The sequence below is a fragment of the Pleurodeles waltl genome, chromosome 10 (genome assembly GCF_031143425.1).
Source record: "Pleurodeles waltl isolate 20211129_DDA chromosome 10, aPleWal1.hap1.20221129, whole genome shotgun sequence".
Lineage (NCBI taxonomy): Eukaryota > Metazoa > Chordata > Amphibia > Caudata > Salamandridae > Pleurodeles > Pleurodeles waltl.
This window is the reverse complement of record NC_090449.1, coordinates 454,484,536-454,495,790: the sequence shown is the minus strand read 5'-3', so window position 1 is coordinate 454,495,790 and position 11,255 is coordinate 454,484,536. Positions and strand designations below refer to the sequence as shown.

At 42.2% G+C, this 11,255-nt stretch overlaps 1 long non-coding RNA gene across 2 annotated transcripts in view; it reads left to right on the top strand.

Moving 5' to 3' along the window:
• The first annotated feature begins 9,100 nt into the window (after positions 1–9,100).
• LOC138261616 (uncharacterized) overlaps positions 9,101–11,255 on the top strand; it is an 85,073-nt gene continuing 82,918 nt past the window's right edge. Inside the window, exon 1 of one of the 2 annotated variants that reach the window (XR_011199125.1) lies at positions 9,101–9,224. This is a non-coding gene — a long non-coding RNA (uncharacterized lncRNA). The remainder of the gene's footprint in view (positions 9,225–11,255) is intronic. The other variant, XR_011199126.1, reaches the window with a different exon arrangement.

Genomic DNA, 11,255 nt, shown 5'->3' with positions numbered 1-11,255 from the left:
GTGTCTCAGCCAGCTACTCCATCTAGAGCAGGCAGAGCAAGTGGTGGTCTTCTGGTACTTGTGTCATTACTACTCCCAAAAATTGAGGTTTCATTGATTTGGTCTTCTGCTTTTTTTTTGGTAGTTTTATTATTAATATCTGGACGGAAAGACATTCTACTTTTAAACTTTTACAATAACATTCCAAGTGGTGCCCTGCCAGGAAGTCTCAAAGAGCTTACAGACCTGCTAGACTCTGCCGGGAAACTCCAGGACAGGGAATTTGATATGATCTGGGTTGGAGATTTTAATGTTCAGTTATGCAAGTATGAATTACCCCACTTATGTGGTGTTGCTACAGAAGGCAAAGAATCACTCACTCATTTCATTCACTCTAATTTAGGAAATGCCTTGAATACCCTCATTTATAAATTTGATCTTGCTTTTGCAAGGGATATGGCAAACAGTCGGATAAGAGAAATACCCACCTATACAGGGAGTACTAATGGTAGCATTATTGACTTTATTCTTATTAATTCCTCACTTTCAAGTTCAATAGTGGATTTTAAAATTAAATCTCACTGTGCCAGTGACCATAACCCTTTGAGTATAAAATTATCTTTTAAAACTAGAGTAATCTTACCTAGGATTGTATATAAAGGGAAAGAGGTGCTTAAAAGAAATTCTGGCCCTCGCAGGAGATGGGAGAGAGTAAACCCTAACACTCTTCACGTGAACCTTATAACTCATAATAAGGCTGACATCAACACTTGCTTGTCCCTGCAATCCACTCCATTCCACCTTATAACTGCCTTTGAATCTTTAAGCTGTGCTATTTCTGAGGCTCTGACGTGTGCCCAATATCCCAAAGGCGTAAAACCTCAACAGTGGTTCAATTCTGCCTGTACGGCTGCTCATAGAGATCTAAAGTGAGCGATCAAAACTATTCCTTGTAATCGGGATTTAGTTAAACAGGCCAGGGGCTGATACAAATCAGTCCTTGAAGAAAGAAAGAATGAAATACGCACTAGAGCTTGGGGAGACCTTATGGCAGCGACAGAACTACGGGATCCCTCTCAATTTTGGAAGGTGGTTAATCACCCATATTTCTCAGGAAAGGAAAATAGGGACGATGACTGTCTGATACCAGAGGGGGTTTGGGTGGACCATTTTTCTTCTGTATTTCAATCTGTGAATAATCCTAATGATGGAGGGGAGGTACGTGGCCTCCCATGTTCGGCTACTCTAATTCCATTTAAGAGCGGCATTTTATTTGAGGCACACGAGGTCAGTGCAGCAATAACTAAAATTAAATTAAGGAAAGCCCCTGGCCCCGATGGGATACCGGTGGACCTATTTAAATCTTTACCTGATCTGTGGGTTCCATTAATCACAAATGTTCTGAACAATGCTATTCAAAGTACTATCCCCTCCTCATGGTTAATGGCAATAATCGTCCCGATCTTCAAAAAGGGTAATAGGCTTGACCCTTTTTGTTATAGACCCATCTCTTTAATAGACTCCACGGCAAAGATATTGGGGAGTGTCAATCTGTCCCGGCTCGAGGATTGGGTTGCAAGGACAAACATTTTATCGCCAATTCAATATACGTTTAGGCCTGGATTAGGCACAGTGGATCAGGCCCTAAATTTACATCTTATACTCAGTAAATATGTTATTGCCAAAAGGGAACCTATCCACTTAGCATTTATAGACCTGTCCAGTGCATTTGATATGGTGAACAGAGCAAAACTGTGGGACATAATGGATACAATGGGGATTGAGCAGGATTTGCTGGATTTGATCAAACGTTTATACTCTGACCTCTCGATTTTAATTCAGTTTGGACAACATGGTGAAAGATCTCATCCCCTTGCTTCCAATCGAGGTGTTAGACAGGGCTGCACACTGGCACCTTTTCTGTTTCTACTGTACATAAACGGCTTGTATAATTGTTTGGTCCAAAATGGTAAGGATTTCCCAAGGATGAGTTTTAGACAATTGCCAATTTTATTATATGCCGATGATGCTGTTTTAATTGCCCGCACGGCCAATAGTTTACAGACCCTCCTGGATCTTTTTTTAACACATACACGAGAGCTTGATTTGAAAGTCAATTTTAAAAAATCACACGTTATGACCTGCGGTCCTAAAAACACTCGCACTAAATGTTTTAGAATGGGGGGAACACCTTGACAAAGATAAAAGACTTTTGCTACCTAGGTCTGTATCTAAGTTCCACTCTGTCTTGGAAATTCCATTTGAATTTTAAGTTCCAACAACTGGCAAGAAATGTTGAGGCAATCTTTCGTTTTGCCCGCAGATTAGGGCATAGAGCGGTCCACCAGATCATCATGCTCTACAACTCCAAATGTATTTTCGGCAGCGATATATGGGGGTGGCCTTTGGGGATATATCAGTCCAAGCATTCTACAGCTTGCAGAGAACAAATTCCTTCATTGGTTACTTATGGTACCTAAGAACATAGCGAACATTTTATGCCATGAGGAACTGGTAACTGGGAATCCGCTACATTACAGATTTGATAGATATTGCCCCACTTTTGCTATAGATAAAAGTATGGTCAAACCCAGCGGCTACTTTAACACACGATTGCGTAAAAGACTGTATTTCATTAACAAACTGTAACAAAATTCCATGGCTAAATTTTGTTCACAATGGCTTCCGAAACTTGGACTTGGAGTATATGTATTTTAAACCAGAGCTCCTGCCAGCCAATGCGAAAGAAATTGTTAAACTTCGACATAAGGAGCATGTTATGAATCTTAGATACCAAGTGGCAGAGAAATTGAGTTCCTTTAATTCATACATACAAATTCTATCATCAGACTTGTTAGAACCTTATTTTGTTTGGTTCCCGACCCCTTCTTTATACTCTTTACTCGTACTTTTTAGATTTAATATGATCCATTTTAGAGTGGCGTTCCCGATAAAATGCGTGTGGGAAAAAACACTACCGCCATGCCCTTGCGATAACTTTTCGAAACAAAGTACTTGCCATTTTATTTTATTCTGTAAACTTTACTCAGTTCCCAGGAAATCCTTTCTATTACCCATTTTGCGTAACTTGCACACTTCTTCCTACAAAGAAGGATTGACTGGCATCCAAAGCCTCTCATCCAAACAAATGTGCATTTCTATTCTTAGTTTTATTAAATCCGCTATCACCATTAGAAACCGATATGAACTGGTAATGTGACCATTTATTAAGAGAAACTAGGCATTGTCTTATTACTATATTGTCCTATTATTATATATGCTTTTATAAGTATTTATTATCTTATACTGTTTTAGTAAGCTTGGGCGGTAAACTTAGATTTAAAAGATTTGCTTTTGATGTATGCAATAAGTCCTGTATTTTATGATGACTTTTATGTATGCATGTGCACTTTTATGGCAAAACGCCGAATAAAGTTATTTTGACTGACTGACAGTGGTTTCTTTCAATGTACAGTGATGATGGCTTGGTTGGCCATTATCTCTAAGTATGGCAGACAGAGTACTGTTGGAATGGTGTAGGTAATGTCTTCTGCCAGCCCCACAGACACTACTTCCTCCATCAAAGGCTAAATCTGGACTTTAGGGCCAGATTTACAAAAGTTAGGAATTTTGTGTTTTGTTATTTGGTAGTCTCAAACACATATGTACAGAAGTGTGTTTCACACTTTTTGTGATTCCTAGTGAGTTGCAAATAAATCTACCTCATTAATATTCATGAAATAGCTCCTGGTTTGCGACCCATTGGGAATGGCAAAAATCACAGGGATGGTGTCCCTGCTGGGGTCAGCAGACCACCATGCCTGTGAATGCTTTTCTATAAAGCAATCATTTTTTTTAAATGCAGCCATTTTCCTTAAGAGAAAATGGGATGCGTTTCAACAAGAAAAATGAAAATTATTCTTTTCATTTTTTAAGAGTAGGCAGTGGTCAGTGGGGCTATTTCCTGATCTTAAAAAATATTTTTACATCTATTCTCAAAGGGTTAGGGGTCCCTTTGGGACCACTTCCTATTTGCAAATTCATTACCACCTACTTGGAGTAGGTGGTAAAATGCGAATGTTTTGCAACTGCCTTTTGGTTGCAAAACTTTCACATTCAGACATACCAGTGCGATTCAGTATTACAAAGAGACGCCCTAAACATACCCCTTCCTTATACTGAATCACGAACCCTATTTGCAATTCAGTAATAGGTTACCAAACCGCAGATAAGGCCTTTGTACATTCCAAAATGCTGGGTTTTTTTTAGCAAACGGCCCAATTGGCACAATTCTGCAAATCGGACTGCAGAATAGGGCTGTTTGTGACCAAATAATGTTCTGTATATCTGGCCCTTAGTTTGTAAATTGGAGAAAATGAAAGCATGCCACCATATGTAAAACATTTGTGTTTATTTTTTGTTTTTCTACATCTTTGAAGTCCGTTACCAAGTAGGTCATTGTTATTTGGAGCAGCCCAGCCACAGTGCCAACCTCTTCAAAATCAGTGTGAATGCTTGCGCACTACCCGCTGTGCAAAGCCATCGTCCGTACTACATCTGTTCAAAATGTAGAGGGCCGCCTGTGCCAGAGGCTAAGAGCTTCAACGCCTCAAGAGCAATTACCCACATTATAAAACAAACAAATCTCTATGTTCCATATAATTCACATCTAGCTGGTCCCATATGTTATTTCTTACAAAGTGTTACATAACTAAATCTTCTTGGTGTTAATGAATTAAACACACACAGAAAAAAGAAAACTCACAGTTTTCTATAATTGGGGGTCTTTTATCTATCATGTTTACTCAATGCTTTATTAAACTAAATGACATTATGGCTAAGAAGTAATGACTTTAACCCCTTGCAAACCCTACTGATAAACAATCATAAGAAGGTGTACCCTGTACAACATTGTGAAATCTATACATCGGGTGCAAGAGGCACAAATGTCAAAGGATATATCAGTGGAAATATTTTTTACTGTGAAACCTCCCCCAATGCCCTTGCTGTAATACATTAGAGATGCCTGCTTAACTTTACACACTCTGCTCTCTCTTATATTATACATGCCATAACATTGCATCTCTACGATATACCTAGCTAGGTATGTCTGTCTCAAAACAGCACCGCTGGGCAACAAATATTCCACCACCTAGCTTAAAAAAATGGTAGAGTCCTTTGGCATGCTGGTCGATAGCACATTACAAGGATATTTGGCTTGTTGAAACTCATTTTACTTTCTAAATAACCATGAAGAAACCTCCATAAACTATGGGGGTTATTACAACTTTGGAGGAGGTGTTAATCCGTCCCAAAAGTGACGGATATACCACCAGCCGTATTACGAGTTCCATAGGATATAATGGACTCGTAATACGGCTGGTGGTATATCCGTCACTTTACCGTCACTTTTAGGACGGATTAACACCTCCTCCAAAGTTGTAATAACCCTCTATATGTTTATAAATGTGTACCAACTACACACACACACAACCTATCAATGGAAAACCCAGAACTGGACAGCAAGTGTCTCTAGATCACAAAAGTGCTACAATGTCATCTTGGATTAGAAGGTAGGAGGTGCAGACACAGATTTTACGTGCAACAAACAAAAAAATAACTAATTACTTCTATCCCTAAAAACTGCATTAATACTTCAATACAGCCAAGTGTGCTATCACATGCTGTAATTTTATATCACCCTTACTCCTCCTAACCCTTCCACACATGGCTCATCCCTTGGGCTTTTAAACATTCATTTGCCCTCCTTCTCCTTTACATCCAATCTTCATTTAGAGGTCATGGTTTCTCAATGGAAGGGTGGATATTTGTTAGTTAGTGACCTGTTCAGACTGAACCGTGCTGATGGTTGTCTTTATTGTGAAATGTCTTGTGTGGGTTATCAGAGGGGGCGTTGGTTGTGACCTGAAGACAAATTTGTCAGTAATGGTTGTGAGTAATTTGTCAGTAATGGTAGAGTGACTCACAAATCTTTTTGTGACGGTGGAGGAAAGGGTGCGTAAAAGAGCTGTTGGAGAGAAGCAGGTTGTCAAATGCTGGCTGTCCTTGCTGAAAAAGAAATATTTGTTCTGGTAACGAGAGGAGGGGGAGGCGGTAAAGGTGGTGAGGTGAACTGAGTTGTGTTGTGGCTCTGGACAGATAAGCGATGGCTGAGAGGGAGGGGTCGACAGTGTGCTGTTTTGGCTAAGGCTTGAGACCGCGACAAGAGGTTTTGAAGTGCTACCTGTCTTGCCCAAAGTTCTCTGACAACTCTAAAAGGCCAGGCTAGAGGAGGTTGATTTCACCCTAAATCTTAAATAAATTGCAACCTGGATTACAGATATGTGTAAAGACGAACACTGCAAGTTATTTTTAGAAAGAGATGGGGAAGGAGCACGGACTCCCCTTTGAGGGTAAATAAAACAAGTTTGCGCTCAATAAAACTTCAAAGCGGCATGGCTGCCACAGAGCACAAAAGAGAAGCAAAAGAAACAATCTAAAGTAACTGGTAGTCATGCAAAGCACTCCAATACCACCTATTGAGTTTGCGTTGCATGAAACGTCTAAGCGCCATGCCCATGAGCGCGAAGCAGAGACACAAAAAAAAAAAGGTAGTTCGCTCACAATAAAACATATCTGCAGTAATGCATCCATGTAACAGGGTCAGTCTGAAAGGCGGTAACAAAACCGCTCCAAGGCGGGACAAACGTAAAGCATTTACCAATGACATCAAGGGACTGTTGCAAGGCAAGTCCAGGAAAGAATTAAAGTGATGGGCATAATTAAACACCACAAATACATTACAACAAGTCGGAAAAGCAGCACTTGCGCGCTGCTATGCTCAACCTAAAAATTACAATACAGTCACCCAATCCTGGATTCCTCTAGGTGTCTAGTTTCCAAAACTGTACAGGTTTGCGAGGCTTCGCTAGGTGCCGGATGAGTTAGAGGCCAAAATCCACAGCTAGGCACTGTGCAAAAAACACATGTCCGTTTTCATTGGGAAAATGTGATGTGTCCACATTGTGTTTTGGGGCATTTCCTGTTGCGGGCACTAGGCTTACCTACACAAGTGAGGTACCACTTTTATCAGACTTGTGAGAATGCTGGGTGGAAGGAAGTTTGTGGCTTCCCTACGAATTCCAGAACTTTCCAGTGTGAAAATTTGAGGAAAACGTTTTCTTTTTGCCAGATTTTGAGGTTTGTAAAGGATTCTGGGTGATAGAATCTGGTGCGAGACCCTCAAGTCCCCTCACCCTGGATTCCCCTAGGTGTCTAGTTTGCAAAAATGCATAGGTTTGGTAGGTTTCCCTAGATGCCAACTGAGCTACAAGCCAAAATCCATAGCACAGCACTTTGCAAAAAAAATGTCCATTTTCATTGGAAAATGTGATGTGTCCACATTGTGCTTTGGTGCATTTCCGGCCACGGGCACTAGGCCTACCCACACAAATGAGGTACCATCTTTATCAGGAGACTTGGGTGAATGCTGGGTGGAAGAAATGTTGTTGCTCCCCTCCGATTCCAGAACATTTCATCACCGAAATGTGAGGGAAAAAGTGTTTTTCAGCCAAATGTTGAGATTTGCAAAGGATTCTTGGTGACAGAATCTGGTAAGATCCCCACAAGTCACCCCATACTGGATCCCCCTAGGTGTCTAGTTTTAAAAAAAATGTATAGGTTTGATAGGTTTCCCTAAGTGCCCTCTAAGCTACATCCCAAAATCCACAGGTAGGCACTTTGCAAAAAACATGTTAGTTTTCAACTAAAAAATGTGATGTATCTGTGTTGCGCTTTGGGGCGTTTCCTGTTGGCAGCACTAGGCCTATCCAAACAAGTGAGGTAGCAAGTTTATCGTGAGAATTGGGGGAACACAGAACAGAAAACCAAGTGTTATTGCCAATCGCCTTGCTCTACATTTTTGCCTTCCAAATGTAAGACAGTGTGCAAAAAAGTAGTCATTTTGAGAAATGCCTGTATTTCACATGTTAGTGTGGGGACTCACAAATTCAGAGATGTGCAAATAACCACTGCTTCACACTCCTTACCTTGTGCCCAATTTGTAAATACATAGGTTTTCTTGATACCTATTGTTCACTCTTTACATTTTACCAAATGAATTGCTGTATATCCGGTATACAATGAAAACCCATTGCAAAGTGCAGCTTATTTATTGGCTCTGGATACCTTGGGTTCATGATAAACCTACAAGTCCTGTATATCCCCGCAACCAGAAGGGTCCAGCAGACATAACAGTATGTTGCTTTCAAAAAGCTGCCACAGCTAGAAAAAGTTACAGAAAAAAATGCAGACAGAAATGGCTATTTTTTTCAACTCAATTTCAATGTTGTTTTATTTCAACTGTTACTTTCTATAGGAAAACCTTGAAGGATCTACACAAATGACTCCTTGCTGAATTCAGAATTGTATCTACGTTGCATAAATGTTTAGCTCTCTGGGATCCACCATTGGTTTCACACCCATTTCTGTCACTAACTGGAGGGAGGCTAAAAGCACACAAAAAATAGTAAAAAAGGGGTATGTCCCAGTAAAATGCCAGAACTGTGTTGAAAAATGTGGTATTCTGATTCAAGTGTGCCTGTTCCTGAAAGCTGGGAAGATGGTAATTTTAGCACCACAAACCCGTTGTTGATGCCATTTGCATGGAAAATAAATAGATGCTTTCTTATGCAGCACTTTTTTCCCCATTTTCCCTGAAAAAAACACAACATTTTAGCTGTATCTTGGGTAATTTCTTGGTCTCCTCCAAGGGAACTCACAAACTCTGAGTACCTTTAAGATCCCCAGAATGTTGGAAAAAAAGGACGCAAATTTGGCCTGGATAACTTATGTGGACAAAAAAGTTATGAGGGCATTAAGAGCGACCTGCCCCAAATAGCCAAAAAAGGCTTGTCACTGGAGGGGGAAAAAGCCTGTCAGCGAAGGGGTTAAAGAACAGCCATATCGTATCCTGCCGGTGTTCTATCTTTAGCCGCACCCCGTCCGAATCGGGTCGGCTGTGTTATGTGCGCATGCGCACCGGCGAATTTGTCAATTTCGCCGTCTGGGACTGCTCCCCTCCACGGGCACTTCTGGAGCGCATGCGCGCTTTGAATTTTTAGTGTGAATTTTAATTGAGGATGACGCGCATGCGCGTTTTTCATTTTAACGGTCGGCATTGCCAGGGGCACAACGGATTGCGGTTGGAGCAACAGTACCGCGTTCGGCGCTACCCCTTCTCTAAGGTCAGTACTCGTGCCGATTATATATTCTATATATATAATCTCGGCTTTCCTCTTTTACTACATAATCTCGGCTTTCCTCTTTTACTGAGTTTCTTTTGTGTCACTGCCCTTCTACTAGTTACCTGTTCCTGAGCTGCGTCACGGCACCTCATTGGGCCGTTAGAAGCAGCTCGGGACGCTGCAGGCATTTTGTGAGCACTAAATAAATGGCAGAGATACTGTAATGGTGTTCCAAGGTGAGCTGTGGAGTGTGTGGTTTTATTAGACTGTTATAAATAATGTTAGTTCTAGGTATAAACTATATATTAATCAAATCTGTATTTGAAAAACACTTTTTTTAAACTTTAACTGGGATGTATTTGCACACTTTGTAGCAGCCTATATTATGATGTAATTGTATTTATATAACGTTTACTACCCCCAACGAGGCATCAGTTGCATGTTTAAAACAAGGACTTACACATTCACAGTTCTTTCAGGGACATCCTACCTCATAGTACTAACAGGCATTGGCAAAGCCAATAGGTCTTGTCTACGCAAGTTATTGGCTTTGCCAATGTGTTTTGACCAGAGTGGCTGCTGTTTAGCATGGCTATAAGTTAGTGGCATAGTGGCGTGAAGTTCATTTAGAGTACAGTGAGGTACTGTGCAGTTGTTTAGAGTGCATTTGCGTAGAGTGCAGTGGCATGGGACAAAGTAGAGTGGCATACAATAGAGTGGCAGAGTGCAGTAATGTAGAGTGGTGCAGTGGCATAGAGTGCAGAGTAGACTTGTGTGGCAGAGAGTGCAGTGGCGTAGTGTTGAGTGGTGCAGTGCAGAGTTGATTATAGTGCTGTAGAGTGCAGTTGCGTAGAGTGGATTGATGTAGAGTGGCATAGAGTGCAGTAGCGTAGAATGCAGTAGTACAGAGTAAATTGCTGTACAGTGGCGGAGAGTGCAATGTTGCAGAGTAGAAGGTAGTGGTGTACAGTGTAGTTTAGAGTGCAGTGGCATGTGGTAGAGTAGCACAGAGTGGCATACAATAGAGTGGCAGAGAGTGCAGTAATGCAGAGTGGTGCAGTGTCATAGAGTGCAGAGTAGACTTGTTGCAGAGTGCAGTGGCGTAGAGTGGTGCAGTGCAGAGTATAGTGCCTAGAGTGCAGTGGCATAGGGTGCAGTAGTAAAGAATAGTGTGGTGTAGACCTCTGACCTGCTTTAGGTCTCGAGCTCGCCCCCCACGTCCGCAGCACCACCCTGCTGTCTCGTGCCCCTGACCCCCGCCCACGCTGCTGCTAGCGTGTTCGAGGCCCTCCTCCATCCGCAGGCATCCTCCTGCGCCTCATCCCTGGTGTCTAGTGGGCACTGTTTAAGCTTCACTTGACCCGTGTGCCGCTTTTCGCCGTCCTGTAAGTGTTTTTTCCTTTTTTTCAGCGCCTTGCCTCCTTGCGCTTCTGCCCCCGATGTGCCCCTTCTGATTGCTGTACCCTGATTGTAATTTGTGCCAGAATTGTATTTTGTGACTGTTTTTGAACTTTTCCTTACTGTTTGTGCCTTTCTTTTTTCCCTGTTTTTTTTTGCCCCTTGGGCGCTCCCCCTTGCTGATCTACCCTTGCCGCTGCCTCCTTGCGGCCCCGTCCCCATTCACTGCTCTCCCCTCCCTTCTTAATGGCTGGCGCTGCGCGTCGCAAGTGAGCCACCTCTGACCTGCTTTAGGTCTAGAGCTCGCCCCCCACGTCTGCAGCACCACCCTGCTGTCTCGTGCCCCTGACCCTTGCCCACGATGCTGCTAGCGTGTTCGAGGCCCTCCTCCACCCGCAGGCATCCTCCTGCGCCTCATCCCATGTGTCTAGTGGGCTCTGTTTAGGCTTCACTTGACCCGTGTGCCGCTTTTCGCCGTCCTGTAAGTGTTTTTTCCTTTTTTTCAGCACCTTGCCTCCTTGCGCTTCTGCCCCCGTTGTGCCCCTTCTGATTGCTGTACCCCGATTGTAATTTGTGCCAGAATTGTAGTTTGTGACTGTGTTTGAACTTTTCCTAACTGTTTGTGCCTTGCTT